This window comes from Oryctolagus cuniculus, chromosome 13 (genome assembly GCF_964237555.1).
Source record: "Oryctolagus cuniculus chromosome 13, mOryCun1.1, whole genome shotgun sequence".
Lineage (NCBI taxonomy): Eukaryota > Metazoa > Chordata > Mammalia > Lagomorpha > Leporidae > Oryctolagus > Oryctolagus cuniculus.
The window spans coordinates 90326201-90348633 of record NC_091444.1 but is presented as its reverse complement, the minus strand read 5'-3'; the positions used below and the strand labels follow the sequence as shown (position 1 = coordinate 90348633).

Genomic DNA, 22433 nt, shown 5'->3' with positions numbered 1-22433 from the left:
CCTCTATCTGTTATATATTAATGTTAGCTGTCATAAAGCACACCGGACACCGGAGTAAGGGAAAGGGTTTATTGGGGAACACCCTACAGACCGGAGTGAAGGGGCGGCGAAGGAGAAAGAGAGAAAGAGAATATAAGAGAGAAACAGAGAGGAGAGGAGCTAGCAAGGAGAGAAGATAGAGCAGAGAAGAGGAGAGCAGAGCCAAGAGAGAAGAGCCAAGAGACCAGAGGAGGAGGCTAGAGAGGAACCGAGAGAGAAGAGCCAAGAGAGCACGTGTTCAGGAACAGGCCCTTTTAAAACTTTGCCTGAGGGCGGGCAGGGAAGCAGGAGCAGCAAATCCCATTAGGATGGGGGTGGAGCCTGGCTCAGGTAGCTGGGCCATATGGCCACCTGGCTAAAACTGTGCCAGTTTCCTAACACCACTGGTCTCCATGGAAATTTAGCAGGTGCAAACACAAACCACAGTTTTCATGCTTTCAGAGGCCATGGCTGTAAGTGTGATCTAGAGGAAATCAGGGCATTTTTTTCAAGAAAAATGAAAACCAAATTCTTCATCATCCCTTCCCTCTCTTTTAGCCCAGCTTAAGTTTACCTTTGCATTACTTCTTTGTTTTTTACTGTTCCTGCACATATTTGAAGATTTCGTCCAGCCATGATTTATTCTGGAGTAATGTGTAACTTTTAAGAACCTTTTTATTGTTAATGGCTGTTCACTTCTCCCAAACATTTCCTTATTCAGTACTGAGTTAAAGTGGCACTTTATTTCACCTTAAGTTTTCAGTTTTCTTTTTGTTTGTCTCATTGCAGTCTGCTTCGTGCATCAGTACTCCTCTAACTTCATCAATAAAATTTACTGTGTACGTGAATCTAATCTCATTTGTACCTCTTTTGTATCTGCTAATCTGCCAGGTCATTTTCAGGTGGCACAGGATAACTGTATCAGAAGCTGGTGTGAGCCGGCGCCGTGGCTCAATAGGCTAATCCTCCACCTTGCGGCGCCGGCACACCGGGTTCTAGTCCCGGTTGGGGCGCCGGATTCTGTCCCGGTTGCCCCTCTTCCAGGCCAGCTCTCTGCTATGGCCAGGGAGTGCAGTGGAGGATGGCCCAGGTGCTTGGGCCCTGCACCCCATGGGAGACCAGGAAAAGCACCTGGCTCCTGGCTCCTGCCAGGATCAGCGCGGTGCGCCGGCTGCAGCGGCGGCCATTGGAGGGTGAACCAGCGGCAAAAAGGAAGACCTTTCTCTCTCTGTCTCTCTCACTGTCCACTCTGCCTGTCAAAAAAAAAAAAAAAAAAAAAAAAAAAAATATATATAAAAAAAAAAAAAAAAAAAATATAGAAGCTGGTGGAGCCTTCACACTGGCTGAAACTATTTCAAGTCTTCTGTCTCCTTTAACCTTTACAAAACCTCCTTTGGGAAGAAGCTTATTTATTTATTGCATTGTACACAGAAAACTTGGGGATCAAGTATTAGAAATTGATAATTGAAATCAGAAATGCGCAGCTAGCAAGAGGCAGAGGGCCTCAGACTTAGCCCTTCCTGTTCCACACCCAGCATAACTTCAAGAACACACTCAGACCCAAGCAGGTAACCATAGGCCATGTTATGTGATCATCAGGAAATCTGAATAGTTAAATCTTATTTGATTTAAAACATTAAAAAACACAAATGTAACTTTTCAGCTTAATATTTTACAATAAAATATGAAACTCTCTTTACCACAACTAAACAAACCCACTACCCTGACCCTGGCCTTCTAAATGTTCATTAAAATACTTTCAGTTCTTTACTAATTAGGATTTTACAATAAAGAGTACTACACAGATTCACTGAGGCCCTTCTCCAAGAAACCAAAAGTCCTTCAGAAACACTACCTTGGAACACAATATTTTTTACACTTTTCTAAATTATTTCATTGTTTTACAGAGGAATGTTTAAAGTATTTTTAAAATCACTTCTCTATTTAAATTAATGAGAGCTCTCAATAACAACTACATGAAACTGGATATCGCTCAAAGTTTTTTCAAAGAAAACTCTAATATGATTTTGGAAGCTATTTTCCAATAGCAATCTACTACTGTGTCCATAATGTGAAAGTTCACATTTTAAAAGGGCAGACATTCCAAAGAAATATTCTTAGAGTTATAAAGAGTTCTTTCTTTTAAGAGGCAAAGATTCTCATTTTTTATTAGTCTGCATATCAAGTAAATGAGTTATAATAATATAGGATTCTTGAGATTATAAAAATTGGTAAAATTATACTTAACTAGAAAAATGCCTATCAGTACTTTCAAAGTATTTCACAAATAATCAGATATATTAGATAAATCTTTGTGAATTGAATTAAATTTGGTAACCAGCTGAGGGCTGGGACAAGATAATTTATTCTCAGAAACTGAACGGTGCAAGGCACAGAATTTATTAAGAATGAATACTCTTCTGGGCACTACAAAATATTAGAAAAGGGCATATTTTAATCTTCAATGTTAGGTGGTAAGGACTGTCTTTAATTTACTACTTTTACTTATACGTTCAAAATTTGACTCTGGCATCTTACCTGCAAAATTCTTTATTGGTATATTTAGTTAATTCTTTCCAAACATTAATTTAAAAACAAAACAAAAAGAGTAGAAAGTTGTTCTGATTTCCATCTGGAAAGGCATCAGAAAACAGCCCAAGGATTTATGGCTCTGCCAAAAATATGGGAGACCCAGATGGAGTTCCAGGCTGCCGCCTTCATTGTGGCCTTTTAGGGAGTGAACCAGGGGATGGAAGATCTTTCTCTCTCCCTCTAACTCTGCCTTTCAAACAAACAAATGATTCTAAAAAAAAAAAAAAAAGGAAAAACAAAGAACATACTAAAAAGGAGAAGGCCAAAACCAATTACGTTTGTTGTCTTAAATGAACACAAAGTGACTAAACTCAACAATTAAAAAAAATAAAGAATAACTCAGATTGAGAAGCATGGGCAAAGACAAATACAATCCAAATGAAGCAGGGATTAAGACTGGATTGGGGGGCCGGCACCCTGGCTCACTTGGTTAATCCTCCACATATGGTGCCAGCATCCCATATGGGCGCCAGGTTCTAGTCCTGGTTGCTCCTCTTCCAGTCCAGCTCTCTGCTGTGGCTCGGGAGGGCAGTGGAGGATGGCCCAGATTCTTGGGCCCCCGCACCCACATGGGAGACTGGGAGGAAGCACCTGGCTCCTGGCTTCAGATTGGCATAGCTCTAGCCGTAGTGGCCATTTGGGGGTTGAACCAACAGGAGGAAGACCTTTCTCTGTCTCTCTCACTGTGTAACTCTGTCAAATAAATTAAAACATAATAATAATAATAATAAAATAAATCAATATTTGCTAGGCAAATTTTTTTGTATTTAATTTAAAAACTATGTATCCCTAAGACTTAAAGAAAAATATACCTTGACACCATTTAAGGTTACACTGATGAAGAAAGGAGAAAAAAGAATACTTTTCAACAATCTTTACCGTAAAATGAGAAGAGAAATGCAGTCATGGTAACCTCTGTCCTTTACTACAGTTTAAAATATGTGCACATGTATACACACAGCCAAATGGAAACCTGCACCATTACTGGAGAAGTTCATCCTTTTAGTCCCGCAGTAGCAGATGGTTACACCCTAACATTAGCACTCACACTGGAAGATTCTGATGGCTTCTTAGGGAACTTCCCTAAATCTTCTAAGAAAGATGTCACAGATTAGAAAGACACAATAGTATGAAGAAGTGAAATAATTCACTAAAGCCCACAGGATTTTTTATCTTAAAAATTACATCCCAAGAATACTATCTTATTCAACACTCTTGTGTAAATAATTTTGGTATATAAAAACTGTATTTTTTAAAGTCTCACCTATGAGAAAATACTTAATGCCATTTATTCTTTGAGATTTTATGAAAACTGTTTCTAATGATCTCCTTATAATATATATGGATTTAGTTACTATGCCTCAAATTATTTGCTTTATTTAAAAACATAACTAAGGCAATATACTATTTTTATTTTCCACACAGTGCTATTTATTTTTTATCTATTTTTTTGTTTTCTTTTCCCTATTAATCTATGGGAGCTAAGAGTTGTACTCAGGCAACTTAAAAGTATACAAAGGATGAGCGTACAGTTTGATCAGATTAGGTGGCCGGTGGTGTGGTGTAGCGGGTAAAGCCACACCACCTGCAGCAACGGCATCCCATATGGGCACCTGTTCGTGTCCTGGTCGCTCCACTTCCGGTCCAGCTCTCTGCTTTGGCCTGGGAAAGAAGTAGAAGATGGCCCAGGTCCTTGGGCTCCTGCACCCACGTGGGAGACCTAGAAGAAGCTCATGAGCCCTGGCCTGGGATCAGTGCAGCTCTGGCCATTGCAGCCAACTAGGGAGTAAACCAATGGATGGAAGACCTCTCTCTTGTGTGCTCTCTTTCCCTGCCTCTCCTTCTCTCTGTGTAACTCTTTCAAATAAATAATTTTTAAAAAAAAAATCAACAGCTTTCAGCCTCATTCCTTTCTCTATCTGCTGTTCCTTTGCTCTTAAGTTATCTTTATCATCTTCACTGGGAAACAAGGAAGAGACAGAAACATAGGGAACTAAATTGTGTTACTGGTTTTTAAAAGCCAAAACCAAAGGCATTTAAGTAATGAGCTTTTTATACATTATCTCTCCTCTTCTTTTATGGAAACATCTAAAGAATATAGAAGAAATATGTATAAAGAAATCTGTCTAAATTAACAACAAAAAATCATCCATTTTAAACAAGGATACATTGTTTATTCTTTTAAAAATACAGAGTGGCCAGCTTTGTGCACAACTGATTAGGTGGCCATTTGAGATGCCCATGTCTCATCTCAGAATGCCGGTTTAAGAGCCAGCTACTCCAGTTCTGGTACAGCCCCCTGCTGATGCACTTGGGAAGCAGCGGGTAATGGCTCAATTGTGAAACAATTCATAATCTGTCAATTGTACCAATTCCTGCTGATGACATTCAATACAGATAGTTAATACTTAAAACCCATTTTTTAGTAAATCTTATGCAACATATTGATCAAGAATATGTATAGGGATATCCCTGGCAAATAAAACTGAGTCATGTACCTTGCTCCCTAAAGCAAAGTGGTGATATAAGTTCAGATTAAAGGTTTATTCAGAGGCAGGGGTGTTTGGCACAGAGGTTAAAATACTGGGATGCTTGCATCCACTGTCAGGTTGCCTGGGCTTGAGGCCCAGCTCAACTTTCCATTCCAGCTTCCTGCTACAGCATATCCTGGGAGGCAGCAGTTGATGGCACAAGTTCCTGGGTCCCTGCTGCCCAGATAGGAGATCCCTGGCTTCAGCCTAGCCCATCCCTGGCTGTTGGGCATTTGGGGAATGACGGGCAGGAAGAAGATCTGCCTCTATTTCTGTTTAACAAAGTTATAAACAAAAGTTTTAGCTGGCGCTGCGGCTCACTAGGCTAATCCTCCGCCTTGTGGCGCTGGCACACCAGGTTCTAGTCCCATTCGGGGCGCCAGATTCTGTCCCGGTTGCCCCTCTTCCAGGCCAGCTCTCTGCTGTGGCCCGGGAAGGCAGTGGAGGATGGCCCATGTGCTTGGGCCCTGCACCACATGGGAGACCAGGAGAAGCACCTGGCTCCTAGCTTCAGATCAGCGTGGTACGCCGGCCGCGGCGGCCATTGGAGGGTGAACCAACGGCAAAAGGACGACCTTTCTCTCTGTCTCTCTCTCTCTCACTGTCCACTCTGCCTGTCAAAAATAAAAAAATTTTAAAAAAAGCTATCTTTCAGACTAAAATTAAGAAGTTAATGATATAATAATTAAATATAAGTATAAGGCACCAGAAAGTCAACTACTTTGGGAAAATAAAATTGTTGGTCCTGGGAAAATAATTAAAAAAAAAAAAAAGCACAATGAAATCAAGAAAACCCTAGAATAATAGAATCTATGTAAGATCTCAACTTTGATAAATTTAGGTGAGCAAAATCTAATTGATTTAATGGGGGTAAATATTTGGGTATACATTGGATTAATTTAATTCTATAATCTGAAAAAAAATGGTATAAGCTGTATATGTTAAAATCCTCAAACGTGGTGAACTTATTTTCATTCATTACTATATGATTAGGAGGTGCCTAGCATAAAGCTAATTGGCACCTAAAAAGTACTCAATAAATATTAAAGTGAGAGGATAAATTTCAAGGCTATTTAAATTTTAAAATAAATGTTACAATTATGCCAAAACTTTCAATCATAAATTCTATCAGCTGTAATTATTTGGAAATATTAAATTACTAGTTTAGCAATAACACTTAAGGAAGTATATGGGGGAATAGTTGTGCTCCCATAAGCAAGCTGAAATATTGGTATTTTGAAACTGAGTGAAAAACACATTCTGAACCATTTGTATATTACCTAAAGCTGTCCTTAAGATCAATGTGTAATTAATGATACTAAAGGTTATAAAATATCTATCAAAAATTTAAAAAATACAAAAGCTTGTAATCTAGGAAAAGGCTTATTACATAGCTTCCAGATTAGTAGTCTATTTACTTACTTTAGTTTTCCAACCATTAAGGTATAAAAATTCTCACCATTTTAGTTTTCAAAAGTAATTTTCAGGGCCAGCGCTGTGGCGCAGTGGGTTATAGCCCTGGCCTGAAGTGTTGGCATCCCATATGGGTGCCGGATCTAGTCCTGGCTACTCCTCTTCTGATCCAGCTCTCTGCTATGGCCTGGGGAAGCAGCAGAAGATGCCCCAAGTCCTTGGGCCCCTGCACCCGTGTGGGAGACCCAGAAGAAGCTCCTGGCTCCTGACTTCAATCAGCACAGTTCTGGCCGATGTGGCCATTTGGGGAGTGAACCAACAGATGGAGGATCTCTCTCTCTCTCTCTCTCTCTCTCTCTCTCTGCCTCTCCTCTCTCTGTGTAACTCTGACTTTCAAATAAATAAAATAGATCTTTAAAAAAAACAAAAGTAATTTTTAAATAGTCTGTTGGTATACCTAGTGCTACCAATATGGTAAGGCAATTTGCAAATAAATAGCAAACTAAATGGCAAATTAAAATATCCACACTAACCTCATTTCAGCTTTCACTGAACCTTTTCTTCATAAGAAAACTAAAAATGCATCTCACTAGCATTAGTTTTGCTTGTTAGCATAATTGAGTAGTAACCAAAGAAGCCATTTGTGGCTTTTTCATAAAAGCCTCCTAGTCTCAGAAAAAAAAAAAAAAAAAAACATCTATTCAATCACTGTGCCTGGCACACATTTTGTGCCTAATAAGTACTTGCTGAATAAACTATTCCAGTAGTGCTAGATTGGGGTCAAGTCAACCAAATTCTCATAGACTTTAAGGAAACAGCATGCATTAATCAGAAAATAGAGAATGAAAACTGCAGTTTGAGAGACTCAGGAGGTGAGCAAAGCTAACTGACCAGGCCTTTCTACTAAGAGATGATACACTAACCACTCTCCTCCTGCATGCCCATTTACCAAACCTAACAACAAGTCATTATCAGCAGTTTGTGGGCTTCTGGTGTTGTGGTGGGCTTTCAAAATGTCTGGAAGCAATGTCTTTTTCCAGAGCTCTGTAATAAACTGCATTTTTCCACTAGATATTTTCCCACAGTTTTCACCATCTTTCATATCTTTCATAAAGTTCTATGTAGTATGTAAATATACATTAAATATATATTAAGGTGCCGGTGCTGTGGCCCAGTGGGTTAAAGCCCTGGTTGAAGTGCCAGCATCCCATATGGGTGCAGGTTCTAGTCCCGGTTGCTCCTCTTCTGATCCAGCTCTCTGCTGTGGCCTGGGGGGGGGGGGGGGTAGAAGATGGCCCAAGTCCTTGGGCCCTTACACCCTTGTGGGAGTCCTGGAAGAAGCTCCTGGCTCCTGGCTTCGGACCGGAGAATCTCCGTCCATTGCGGTCATTTGGGGAGTGAATCAGCGGATGGAAGATCTCTCTCTCTCTGTCTCTACTTCTCTCTGTAACTCTTTCAAATCAATGAAATACATTTTTAAAAAATTTACAAAGTAGGCCGGCACTGCGGCTCACTAGGCTAATCCTCTGCCTTGCGGCGCCGGCACACCGGGTTCTAGTCCTGGTTGGGGCGCCAGATTCTGTCCCGGTTGCCCCTCCTCCAGGCCAGCTCTCTGCTGTGGCCAGGGAGTGCAGTGGAGGATGGCCCAGGTGCTTGGGCCCTGCACCCCATGGGAGACCAGGAAAAGCACCTGGCTCCTGGCTCCTGGCTCCTGCCATCAGATCAGCGCGGTGCGCCGGCCACAGCGCGCCGGCCGCAGCGGCCATTGGAGGGTGAACCAACGGCAAAAGGAAGACCTTTCTCTCTGTCTCTCTCTCTCACTGTCCACTCTGCCTGTCAAAAAATAAAAATAAATAAATAAATAAATAAATAAAATTTACAAAGTATATATTAAAATGTAGCACTCACACAAAGGAAGCATTCAGTGAACATTTACTATGCTGATCTGTGGTGGTTTCCTACTTTACAGATAATACAGATAATAAAACACTTTCTGTAATCCATGTGGTCCAGGTTACAGACTCTAAGGTGCAAAATAAGCAACAACTCTTCCACAAACTCTCAGAATCAGAAGGAGATGCACAGTGTAGAAAAGGGATGGGGTAGGAAAACCTATGGCAAATCCGAGGAACAGTGAGCGAGATGGGTTTCCTGGAATAGCAAGTGCAGGAAGGGATAGTTACACTCAAAGCCTTGATAGTATTTATTTATCAATGTATTTAAGGAATTTAAGAGTTTCTAAACTTTAATACAACCTAATTTGAATTCCTCATACTAAAAGACATTAATTTAAGCTGTACTTACTGCAAGAAATGTTATTGATTGCATCCGGGGAAATAAATTGCATTAATCTTCTAAACTGTCTATTCTTCTCACAGTTTTATTTAACAGATTGGAAAAGCAAAGTGCAGGGTTCCTTTCCATTTTCATTGAACAGCAGCTTTCTCAAAACATGAAAGGCAACAGGAGACTGAAATTTACCTTCCCAAAGGGGGTTACAGGAAATGACTCCAAATAAAAACACATCTATAAAGCACATCCAAAAGTGAAAATGGTCAATCCAGTCTCCAAATGGACTTTAGAAGATGATTGGTAATAGGTTATAGTTCTCTAAACATATTACATTAAACAGAAAAAAAAACCAAGACATATAAAAAGTTTCTGAGGAGTTGAGCCTAGCCGTCAAAACACCCACATTCCACAGGAGAGTACCTAGGTAGCTTCAGCTCCTGCCAACACAGACAGTTAGAGGCAGACAGTAACAGCTCAAGTAATTGGGCTCCCATCACCCACACAGGAAGCTTGGATTGAGTTCTTCGTTCCCAGCTTTGGCCTCAGCCCAGGCCTGACCACCATGGGCATTTGGAGAGTGAACCTGAAGATGGGAGTTCTCTGTCTTTTTCTTATATATATCTCAAATGAATAGATTTTTTTAAAATTCAGAATGCTGTTTAAATTACAATAGTTTGAGGATAACTTTTTTGGTAAGATCATCCCATTCAACATTTGAAAAATGCTAAATTATGAGCACTATGTTCCATGTAAGTAAATTCAGAAAATATCATTTTTCTTGCACTTATCGAGAAATGGAAGTCAAATCTTATAAATCAATATTACTAAAGTAAACCATACTGAAATGATTTCTCCTAACCATTCTCATCCTGACCATTTTGCTTTTCTCACAAGAAGCAGTCCGTGACCTAACTTACTACTATTTCTTTTCATTCAAATGTTCTATTTTAAATTCCTTCCTTAAACAAAGGGCCATTCTTCTATCCTTTTGTTATTGTATGCTCCTTCTGAATAGTTTCCAGGAGTAACAACTGATAGTGAAAAAAATATTTGCTCTTAACATCCTTTGTATAAAGTTATTGGATGATGGCAGTTTTCATGATTAACAACCCTAGCATGCCACAGGCCACACACAGTGTGTTAAATGTTTCCATGACAATAGACATCTTTGGGCGTGCACATGATTGAGTTTAGGAGAACTTGTAGCTGTAGAGGAGGCAGTGTTACTTTTTGTTGAGAATATTTACACATCACCAAAGGGACAAAAAAACAATGAGAAGATGGCACAAAAGGCAGCTTAACCTTTTGTTTTAATGATGCATAAATGTTTATTCATTCCAGGGCATCACTGAGAAATATTTTTTGGAAATCTTTCCTTGGAAACTTAATTATCACAGATGTATAAAAGTAAATAACAGGGACCAGTGCTGTGGCATAGGAGGTAAAGCTGCTACCCGCAGTGACGGCATCCAATATGGGCGCCGGTTCTAGTCCAGGCTGCTCCACTTCTGATCCAGCTCTCTACTACGGCCTGGGAAAACAGTAGAAGATGGCCCTAGTCCTTTTCCCCTGCACCCATGTGAGAGACCCAGAAGAGACTCTTAGCTTCAGATGGGTGCAGCTCTGGCCATTGCAGCTAATTAGGGAGTGAACCAGCAGATGGAAGACCCCTCACTCTCTCTCTCTGTCTTCTCTCTGTGTGTAACTTTGTAAAATAAATAAATAAATCTTTAAACAAAAAATATAACTAGTGTATGGTGAAGTCAGGACTTGCCCTGGCAATCTAACCAGACACACCATTATTAATCAAATGCTTCAACACTATTTGTATCATATTTTCCATGGCATTCTGTTCATAAGGTCACTTTGGCTATAACATCATGAGTTTATTATCCTGTGGGTACCTTGTCTCTTAGGGATAAATTCTTTCTTTCCTGGAACATGCATAAATAGTCTTAAGGCTTCTAGTGTAACAAGACAACCCGCAGCTGCCACCCAGGCCTCTCCTAACACTGGCTCTACAGGCATCCAGCTTTGGGATAAGAAATTACACCTACTGCCTTGTTGTGAGGAAGCAAAGTGAGCCAAGTAGAGAAGCAGCCTAGAGGAATAAAGGGTTACCTTCTGCCAACTTTCAGCAGCCTCGTGAATTAAGGAACCATCAGCCTCACTCACCATCAGACTATACATACAAGGGACTCATTTCTGTGGATTCATTTCTGTGAGGAGGAGCCTGGTGGGGGCAAGAGGCGCGGAGTCACCACACAGACCCCGGGAATTGGGTGAAAGCAGGCCAGAGGCGAGCAGCCCGCAGACTCATTTATTTCAGTTGCTACAAAGCTTATATAGCCAAGGCAGTCAATCCAGTCAAGGGGCGGTCTATGCCCTAACCAATCACACCCTGTTGCCAGGCAGTTTCAGAAGCCATCCAAGCACAGCCTGTTACCAGGCAGACTCCTCTGTCATGTGGTTTCTGAAACCATCCAAACACAGCCTGTTGCCAGCCAGACTCTGTTACCAGCAGCCATCTTGGCATGGCCTTCTCATTCCACCGCATTTCTCTCTTTCCACTTTATTTTTGAGCAACAGGAGGCATGATTCTTGGCCACACCATTGTTGACCCCATTTCCATGTGGTCTCCATAAGCGGCTGTGCCTGTCTTAGGTTGTCCCCCAGGGGATCTTACCCGTCGTTGACTAACCAGCACTCAAAACGGGAGACCACAGGATTGCTTGCTCAGATGGGGATAGGAATGAGGAACAATGCTCATCAGGAATGGCTTGACTGCACACAGGCTGTGGGTCGTTTGAGTGGCTGACCAAAGCTAGTGGGGTATAAAACAGTAACAGATGTGGCTATGGGCAATTTCCCCAGGGTAGGATGATAGGGCAGGTGTATCTGCTAACAAGGCAGACTCTCAGTCTTGTTCAGCTGGCTCTGGTTGGCTGTCAGTTGCAGGCTTGATGTTTCTGGCTGGTACCCAAATGGGCTGTCCCACATTCTCTGGAAAGACACAAGCATATCCTCGACCCTTGGTTAGCAGAGGGTGTGGTCCCTTCCATTCTCCTGACAGAGGGGTCTTTCCACCTAGCCATAGGGGCTGGGGTCTGGGATGGAAAGGATCCCCAGTGTTTATAAGCTGGGCTGATTCTTGGGAATCAAAACTAAGAAAATTGATAGTGAAAAGGACCTTATTCAAAGCAAGCTGTGGGTCTGGGGGCATATGATTGTTTTTCTGTCTTTGTAAGAGATCTTTAATTGTCCTATGAGTTCTTTCAATGATTGCCTGTCCCTGTGGGTTGTATGGGATACCTGTGGCAGACTGTATGTTCCAGGATTTCAGGAAGGAATTAAATTCCTGTGATGTATATGCTGGCCCATTATCAGTCTTTATGGTCCAGGGGACACCAAGGACCAGCATGGCTGATTTAACCGCCTTTATCGTATTACTAGCCTTTTCTCCGGATTGGGCTGTTGAATAAGTATCTACCACCACATGGAAAAACTTAAGTTTACCAAAGGAGTTAATGCGGGTGACGTCTACTTGCCAGAGCTTATTTGGAGCAAGGCCTCGTGGATTCACTCCTGCTTGTTGCAGTGGGCCTAATGGGGTGAGGGGTGCACAATTTTTGCAAGAGTGCACTAGGTGTTTGCATTGGCTCATTGTTAGCTCTGGGAAAAGCAATTTTATGTTGCTTGCTGACATATGAAATTTTTGGTGTAGAATGCAGGCTTGTTCTAGGTGTCCAATGGAAGCTGTGTTGCAGGAGATAAGACGATCAACCTTTTTGTTGCCTTGGTTAATAAAGCCAGGTAGGCCGGTGCCGCGGCTTACTAGGCTAATCCTCCGCCTAGCGGCGCCGGCACACCAGGTTCTAGTCCCGGTCGGGGCGCCGGATTCTGTCCCGGTTGCCCCTCTTCCAGGCCAGCCCTCTGCTGTGGCCAGGGAGTGCAGTGGAGGATGGCCCAGGTGCTTGGGCCCTGCACCCCATGGGAGACCAGGAAAAGCACCTGGCTCCTGGCTCCTGCCATCGGATCAGCGCGGTGCGCCGGCCGCAGCGCGCCGGCCGCGGCGGCCATTGGAGGGTGAACCAACGGCAAAGGAAGACCTTTCTCTCTGTCTCTCTCTCTCTCACTGTCCACTCTGCCTGTCAAAAAAAAAAAAAAATACAATAAAATAAAAAAATAAAGCCAGGTAACCCAGTATGTGATCTTACGTGTGAGATATACCATGGGTGTTTTCTGTTCTAGGTTAGCTCTTTAAATGTTGTGAACATCTGGTCAATTGGCTTATCGGTTGGGTTAAAGACTGCAAAAGGGATTGTCTTTGCTACCTGTACTGAGTATTTGCTGTCCAAAAATATATTTACTGGCCCATCCTGGCTAAGAAGTAGAACCTTAATTATTCTCCTTATTTCTCCCAATTGTACTGATCCCCTGTGGGGTTCTATGTGGATCTTATCTTTTTCTGTTGAGTATTTGATGACTATTCCAAACAGTAACTTGTTGCCATCCATAAACGCACACAGTGCCATGGGTATAGATTGATTAGCAGAGAAAGCATGTTTTGGATAGTCTATTTCTAAGGTTTGTAACATCTGGAGTAGCCTGTCTGCTGGCAGGTGATTGTCAACCTAACTTTATAATGAGAAATGTTTATTCAGCTCACAGATTGGAGGTTCAAGTCAAAGACTGAGGGAGAAGTATGGCACAGGCAGAATGTGTGCGGAGGAACACTTGGCGGGCAAGTGGGGAGGCTGAAAGCAGGTAGGCCCAATTCAGTCATAACCAAAATCTCACAAGAACTGTTCTCTGAGGACACACCCCTGATGGCCTAAGGATGTCTCTCTTCGTCCACCTTTTAAGACACCATAATTGAACTAAGTTGCTATCCTCTGATTACAATTAATATATGACTTTAGGTTTAAATGTCTGCATGATGTTGGGGGCGGGGAGGCATATTCAAATTATAGCAGAAGGCAATGACTAGAGCAATGAAATACACAAAAACCTGTTAAAATACTGCAAGGGAAGGATGATGGGTTTGAAGGAGACTGGCAGGTGTTCAGGTGATGAAGTGGTCTGGGTATACCAGTAGAGCCAAAAGGATTTCCCAATGCATTGGCTATGGGACGTGAAAGAAAAGGAGAAAGCAACAGGAAGGTAGAGTTGCCATCAACTGAAAAGGAGAAAGACGCTGGGTGGAACAGAATTGGGGACAAGTCCAGAAGGCAGAAACATCTACTAGATGTTCAAATGTGTACCTCAACTACACAGATGGATACAAAAATTTAAAGACCCTAAGAAAGGTCTGGAAGAGAAGCAACTCCTGGCATCACTGGTATAGAGAGTATTTTTTTTTCATTTATGCAAAATAAAAGCACTTCCAGAATATGCAGAGGGGAACATTTCAACGTGGAAGGGTTACTCAGTATCAGATGAGAATACATGCTGTCTGCTATTTCTACCTTTCTGGAGGGTAAATTATGGACCTGAGAAACAATTTTCCTAGCTCTGGCCCAATCTTCCTTTTGAATCTTGCATTCTTGAAGATCTACTTCCATACTGCTTTTCAAACTCCCATTTATCAGAATTCCCTGATCCAATACAAGTGCAAGATCTTGTGTGAAAATGAGCTTAACACTCAATAATACAAAGTAGATTATGTCTGATATTGGATAAAGCTGAGTGGATCTGGAGGTGTGGTACAAAAGGTTAAACTGCTTTTGGACACCAGCTTCCCATATGGGCCTTTCAGTTTGAATCCTGGCTCTTCTGCTTCTGCTTCAGCTCCCGGTTAATGCATCTAGGAGGGCAGAAGACGACAACCCCAGTGCTTGGACATCTGCCACCCATGTGGGTAAACCTGGATTGAATTCTTTGCTCCTAGCTTTGGCCTAGCCTGGCTGTTGTGGCCATCTCAAGAGTGAACCAGTGGATAACAGACCACACTTTATCGTGTGTGTGTGTGTGTGTGTGTGTCTGTCTATCTATCTGCCTACCTACCTACCTACATACACACACTATACATGTATATAAACTTCAAGAAATCATCTATCTATTTATCTATCTATCTATCTATCTGCCTATCTACCTACCTATCTACCTACCTACATACACACACTATACATGTATATAAACTTCAAGAAATCATTCTTGAGGCCGATGCTATGGCATAGTTGATAAAGCCACCACCTGCAGTGCCAACATCCCATATGGGCACTGGTTTGAGTCCCGGCTGTTCCACTTTCGATCCAGCTCTCTGCTATGGCCTGGAAAAGTGGTAGTGGATGGCTCAAATACTTTGACGTCTGTTCCTATGTGGGAGACCTGGATGAAGCTCCTGATTTCGGAACAGCACAGCTCTGGCCATTGTGGCCACCTGGGGAACAAACCAGTGGATGGAAGACTCACTCTCTGCCTCTGCCTCTGCACAACTCTGCCTTTCAAATAAATACAAAGAAACCATTCTTCAGGCATGTCCCCAGATATAGACTCAGACAACAAATTACAAAAACAGTTACAAACATTCATGCAAACATAAAGACAGGACACATGAAGCTTTGTAAGCAAGAAATGAAACCCAGTGTATTAGAAAGTTAATTCCACTTGTAAGGAAAGAAATGCAGATCAAGTAAAAGTTGACATAAAAGCTTTGTATTATATATTTGTTCTATAAAGACTTTCATCAATGGACCGAGGTCTCTGTGCCACACATTTTCACAAAGTATTCAGAGATAAAAAGAAAATGATAATTACAAAAAGCCATAAAATTAGATTTGACAAAAGTAGATCTGGGCCAAACAGACAAATTAAAACTGAAATTACATTTTGGCCTGAATAAAAAATGACAACTCTGCATAAGAATCTATCCAGTATGAACAAAACAGCAAAGCTTAAAAATTTACATGTTGGCATATATAAAACTAGTCCAGGTCAAATTAAATGGGGAATCTAGAGGGCCAAAATATTAAAAGTCATATGCACTGTATTTAAAAATCATTAATCCTAGATTTTTAAAAAGGGAAGTTTCATGAATTAGTACATACTAACCTTTATCATTTCAGTGTCTCATGGATATAGACTCAGGTATTTCTGAATTCAGCATTAAACACGAATGGTTTTGATTACTTCTAAGGAGCAAGAGATAGCAGAAACAGAAATCAGCACAATACCTAGAGAACAGGCAGAAGGTAACAGAGAACCCTACTCCTTTCAACCTATCTACGCTGAATTCCTACTTCCCTAGCCATCCCAAACCAGAATGCCTCTCTCCACAATCAACAGGCAGATACTTCTATGATCCTGGAAACTATCAGCAAAACTGCTCCTCAGCTGCTCTAGCACTGAGGCACAGAGTAACCACAGCCTGTGATGCCGGCATCCCACATGGGCACTGGTTTGAACCCATATGGGCACTGGTTCAAGTCCCAGCTGTTCCACTGCTGACCCAACCTCCAGCTAATGCACCCAGCAAGCAAGCAGATGGCTCAGTATTTGAGCCTTCCCACCAATCTGGGAGACCTGGATTGAGTTCCAGGCTCATAGCTTTTGCTCTGACCAGCCCTGAAATGGCAAACATTTAGAGAGTGAACCAGTCAATGGAAGACTCCCCGGCCCCCATCATTCTGTGACTGTCTGTAACTATGCCTTTCAAAAATTTTAAAGAATGTTTTTCAAAAGTTAACCATTAAGTTCAAAAAATTTTATTCATCACCTCACATCCTACCCAAAATACCCCAGAGAAACATAATTTTACTAGTATTGCTTTGCTTTTTTGGCTATCAGCTACCAAAAAAATAAAGACTAAAGAACAGGCCACAGCAAATTATGGAACAGGCCACAACCTTTCAGAAGCTGCCAAGTGTCAGGTTGTTTCTGACATATTGTCATACAAACTTTGAAGTAAAGACTAAGCCGGCGCCGCGGCTCACTAGGCTAATCCTCCGCCTAGCGGCGCCGGCACACCGGGTTCTAGTCCCGGTCGGGGCGCCGGATTCTGTCCCGGTTGCCCCTCTTCCAGGCCAGCCCTCTGCTGTGGCCAGGGAGTGCAGTGGAGGATGGCCCAGGTGCTTGGGCCCTGCACCCCATGGGAGACCAGGAGAAGCACCTGGCTCCTGCCATCGGATCAGCGCAGTGCGCCGGCTGCAGCGTGCTGGCCGCGGTGGCCATTGGAGGGTGAACCAACGGCAAAGGAAGACCTTTCTCTCTGTCTCTCTCTCTCACTGTCCACTCTGCCTGTCAAAAAAAAAAAAAAAAAAAAAAGACTAAACAGAAGTCCAGTGCTAACTGTAAGGAAAAGGGTGCGTGCAGAGCAGTGCCTCCTCACACTGGGCACCAAATGTAGGGAAAAGGGTGCAGATGAACAGCAGTCAGAAAACAAACTCACAGCCAGGTCAAATTTAGTCAAAGAAAATAAACTCTCAGAGTTGGACCAACAGCCAGCGAACACACAGACTGAACACATGGCAGATGACCCAGACTCCTGTAAGCTGGGCCTTTTGTATCTTAAGTGGGTTGGGGGTGGGGAGCCATAGGCGGAGGGGAGCATTACATAAAAGTTTTTCAAGTTTTTCCTCCTGGCTTTGAAACCTGGGGAAGAATGAGAATATAGGATTGAGAGATGAAATTGGCCCCTTGAAAGAAGGCAGGAATAACCAGAACTTAAAATGGCTGAGGCTTGTATACTTGCTTCCTCAATCCGGATTCTGAGTATAGATAAGGAGGTGGGGCGTCAGTCTCTTTCTGGCTACTTCCTGCTGATATAGGGTGTAGACATGGGACATGGGACATGTATAATTCTACACACTGGATCGGATTGATTGGGGAAGGAAAGCAAGCAGCCTTGTGCTGCTCCTGCATGATGGCTCCAGATCTAGAAGTCATGTCCTCCTCCAAAGGCTTTTGAATCATTTTAAATGTATGTGGTAGGAATAGGAGCACTGTGATTACGGGGATAAATGGAGAAATTTTTAAAAAATTGCCCCAGTGGAAAAGAAGGCCAAAATGAGGACAATGGAGAATAAAGGACAGAAAGAGGCCTGTCCAATTAGTGGGAAGACAGTTGTATGCCTGAGTGCTCCCATTTTATTTAAGGTGTCTAACCAGCAGATCAGTACACAGGGTGAAAAACAGGACAGAGTCATTATTAGAGGATCAAAGAAAGGTGGGAGTTTTCCTCTTTAGAGGTAGGCAGAAACTGACAGAAGGGGCTTCATAATAATCAGGTGGGCTTTAAGGCCTGGCCCAGGTATGTTGTGAGGCCCAGGCCTATCTATCTCTTCACAGGTAGCACTGGATGAGACATCATAGGGGAGGTGAGAAGCTCCTTGGGGGAAGACACCCCATTGATGGCCATTACCTAGCTGGCTGGGGAGGAGGGCTGGTCTGAATAGGAGGTTAGTATTGAATAGGAGGCATCTGTGCAGCATTGCCTTGATTGGTACTGACCCTAGGCTGTCCTCCTGATGGCAGTGGTTACTCTGGGAGCTGGGCAGAGGGAAGGGCTTTGTAGCCTGGGGCCAACAGGGTCTGTGGTTATGACCCAGGAGTCCTTCAACCCCTGGGGCAGTTCCGTTTCCAGTGGCCTGGCTCTTGGCAGAGCTAACAAGGCTCTTCATGACAGCTGCTTGTCCAATGCCCTGACTCCTCATTTCCTAAACAGGTGCCATCCAGGGGTGGACTGGCCCTCTTGGGTCTCCTTGATGGCAGATCACCATGTAAAGCAGCCAGTAATTGGCCTACCACCTATCCTTACATTGCTCCTGCTGCCTCAATCACTCCTCTTTCTTTGGGTTTCTGTTAAAATAGAACACAGAAGCAGCCTTTAGGAATGTCTGCCAAGGGGTTGCTCAACCCCTTCCCTAATTTTGGTGGCCTGAGCTAGACACTTATGGTTACAGGCATGTAACGACAATATTCTTCATGTGAGGGAAGACGATGCCCGTGAGGAAAGCTATGTCCTTCTATGTAAGATCAAAGGATAAGACCACATCATCTAAACTGTCTTCTATAAGGTCTGAAGATCAAATTACACCCTGACGGAGAGTCCTGCAGAATAGAATCAGTTTCCCATCTTGAAGAGAAAAGAGAAACGAGGGAATGAGTCAGGCATCCCAGATTGCTCACTGTCAGTAACAAAATCAAGTGAAAACTTAACAAACAATTTAAGCTGTCAAATAACTTACAAAATCATTTATCAAAAGGTCCAATGCCTTCTACCAATTTTAGGAGTACATGTAGTTGGAAATATTTCTTGACTATCTAACACAAGTACAAGCCACTTGAAACAGACCTGTTAGTAAATTCTCCCATGTAGACATACAAAGATATAACACATTACAGGAGAGAACAACAAAACACTTCCAGTTATTAGAAGAGAGAATTTGGCTGCCACTAGAGAAGGGAGGGGAACAGATAGAAGATGATAGGCATGGGGCATTCTTTGCAGCAATGTTGCTCAGGAATTACCGCTGTTCTTGAGTTTTTCCTTGATAACTCTGCAAAACACATTATTAGAGATTGCTGACACAGAGGTTTTGTCTTTGTGTTATAGAGAATTTAGATATGATACAGAGCAGCAGTGCGAGATGCAGCTCCATTATGTTAGGCTTAGGATTTTAGGGTTCATAGGAGAAGAGGAGACAGCTACTTAGAGAAAACTATTTTAGGGAGGACAGAATGGGGGAGGTGGTAAGGAGAGAGCAGGGGCTTGAGCTCCCTGGGACAGAGGGCCAGGTTGGGTGTGTGGGTGTGGTGGCTTCAGTGCATTTGAACAGCCTTTTTCTTTTTTTATAGAAAATTTTATTTAATAAAAATAAATTTCAAAAGTAAAACTTCTGGATTATAGCGGTTCTTCCCCCAATAACCACCCTCCCACCCTGCAAATCATCCCATCTCCTACTCCCTCTACCATCCCATTCTTCATTGAGATTCATTTTTAATTATCCCTGTATACAGAAGATCAACTCTATACTAAGTAGCCATTTCAACAGTTTGCACCCACACAGACACACAAAGTATAAAGTACTCTTTGAAGACTAGTTTTACCATTAATTCTCATAGTAAGTGCACATAGCAAGTGCACAAGGACCCTGTTGTTGATTTAACAATTGACATTCTTATTTATGACATAAATAATCACCCAAGGCTCTTGTCGTGAGCTGCCAAGGCTATGGAAGCCTCTTGAGAGTTCTCCAAGTCCTACCTTAGTTAGACAAGGCCATAATCAAAGTGGAAGTTCTCTCCTCCCTTCAGAGAAAAGTACCTCCTTCTTTGATGGCTCCTTCTTCCCACTGTGATCTCACTCACAGAGATCTTTCATTTAGGTCATTTTTTGCCACAGAGTCTTGGCTTTCCATGCCTGAAATACTCTCATGGGCTGTTTAGCCAGATCCGAATGCCTTAAGGGCTGATTCTGAGGCTAGAGTACTGGTTAGGGCATTTGCATTCTATGAGCCTTCTGTGTATCCTGCTTCCCATGTTGGACCATTCTCTCCTTTTTAATTCTATTAATTATTATTAGCAGACACTGTTCTTATTTATTGATCCCTTTGACACTTAATCCTATCTTTATGATCAGTTAGCGCGTGCTGAACTGTGTATCTCCTCCTCTTTGTTAAAAATAAGAGTCCTTTCTTAAGCTTCTACTTGGGGGAGATGCAGAGCACTGCAAGGACCCTGATATGTTGGGCAGAAAAAAATGAGAAAAGTCCTAGGTGAAGATTACAGTGAATTTTAGTATGAGTTTGGAATGTCCCAGGTGCAGAGCTTTCCAGAGCAATAAACATTCTGCTAGCCTTTACACTATCTTTCTACATCCAGGGGGAGAGAGTGACAGAACGGAAGAGGAGAGGTCAGGAAGAGAGGAGAGACTGTTTTGGCTGCCATTGATAGGGGTGGGGAAGACACAGACTGTGGGGAGCAACTCGGACTAGACTAAGTTACTGGAATTAAGACTTATTCTATGCATCTGCTCTCCCACAATATGGCGCTGAGAAGGGAGAAACAGCTTCTACACAGCTGCCTCTCGCCAATTTGATTGACTGAGCTGCAGGAGCTGATCTTGCTCCTGATTGGAGGAGAGCAGCGTACTCGGCGTGTGGGTAGCAGAGTTGGGATTGGTGGAAGAGGACTATAAAGGAGGAGAGAGACAACATGCACCAGGAACATCTAAGGGGAACATCTATCTGAAGGAACACCTGTGCAGCCCCCAAGAGAGCCGGCCGGCAGTGTGCCGCTCCCCCGTGGAAGTGGGGAAAGTGGCTAGGGGGAACCGTCCTTCCACGGAGGTGGAAGGGTCGGTAGCCAACCCGGGAAGAACCAGCAGCAAACCCAGGGAGGGCCGAGCAGACAAAAGAACAGCGCAGGGTCCTGTGTTGTTCCTCCACGAAGAGGGGGAGCGACATAATGGTGCCGTGACTCGGATATGAAGCCTAGGCAGGGTTTAGTGTCGTTCCTCCATGAAGACGGGGAGCGACAACAGACAGGAGGAATGGCTAAGTAGAGGGTCATGTTCCAGAGGCAGCAGCATCCCCAAGACAAGAATGGAAGGGAAAGTCTAGGGTTTGAGAGAAGGGTCCAAATGTTTCTCTGGCTTGAGGGGTTGGAATGAGAAAAATTGACCTCAAAGGAATAGGGTGAGTCCACCAGAGAGGAATCACCAGGTGGAAGCTCAGGAGGACCCTGGGGCAGGTAGGGGAGAGGGTCACACTCCTGGGCTGGGATCTCAGAGAGGATGATGTGAGGGAGGGGCAGAGAGCTTCCAGGAAGTTTTTATCACCCTTGGGGAGAGCAGGATAAAGGAAATTCAGGGAAGAAGAGGCTGGAAGGGAGGTACCTGTCCCTGCTGCCACTGGAGAGGAAAAAGGAGGTGCTAGAGAGAGGAGGGGAATGCAGTAAGCAAAGGACTGTGTTCCTGAGATGCCCGCTTGTCAGGTGGGGGAGAAGGGAGAGGTGGGGAGGCTGAACATTTAAGGGGTGACTCCAGGCCTTCTTCCTCCATGAGAAATCACAGTGAGGAAAATTGACCCCAATGGAGGAAAAAGGCAAGGAATAGGGGCTTCTGACCATTTGCCATCTCTCTGTGTGAAGTTGCTAAAGTCTTAGGGAATTCTGAGACAAAAGTTGTCAAATTCGTGCAGAGGTTGAGTAACTGCCTTCACTTTATCACCCCTTCCGACCCAGCTTGTGAAAGAGGCAGGCCAAAGGGGAGTCAAAATTTGGAACCCATGGACTAAGCAAAATAGGGTCTGAGGGAATAGGGTCCATTCACAGGGCTTCCCTAGGAAAGAATCACCCCAACCCAGAACCTAAATTCTGAGTCCTCTAAGAGGAGACAGTGAGAGAAAGCGACTAAACACCATGAGGTGACAGAGGCCTCTATTCCAATCTGATGGGTTGATAATTAGGTCCTATGTCGGCATGTAGTGATGAGATGTGGCAAAGGCACTGGCAGTGACTTCACTGGGAAATGAGAAGCGCACGTGGGAGTGAAAAAACATTCTGGAGAGACTTCTCCCAGGGCCATCCAGGTCAGAAGGGAAAAAGGAGACTGTAGGAAAGAGAAAGGTAGCAGTTGGTATAGAT

General features: G+C 43.2%; 1 long non-coding RNA gene across 6 annotated transcripts in view; it reads right to left on the bottom strand.

The window, feature by feature from the left end:
- Positions 1 to 22433, bottom strand: part of LOC103345811 (2-iminobutanoate/2-iminopropanoate deaminase) — an 83522-nt gene that overhangs the window by 42856 nt on the left and 18233 nt on the right. Inside the window, exon 3 of one of the 6 annotated variants that reach the window (XR_011381656.1) lies at positions 15900 to 15979. The exons of the other annotated variants lie outside the window; for them this stretch is intronic. This is a non-coding gene — a long non-coding RNA (2-iminobutanoate/2-iminopropanoate deaminase). The remainder of the gene's footprint in view (positions 1 to 15899; positions 15980 to 22433) is intronic. 6 annotated transcript variants of the gene reach the window in all.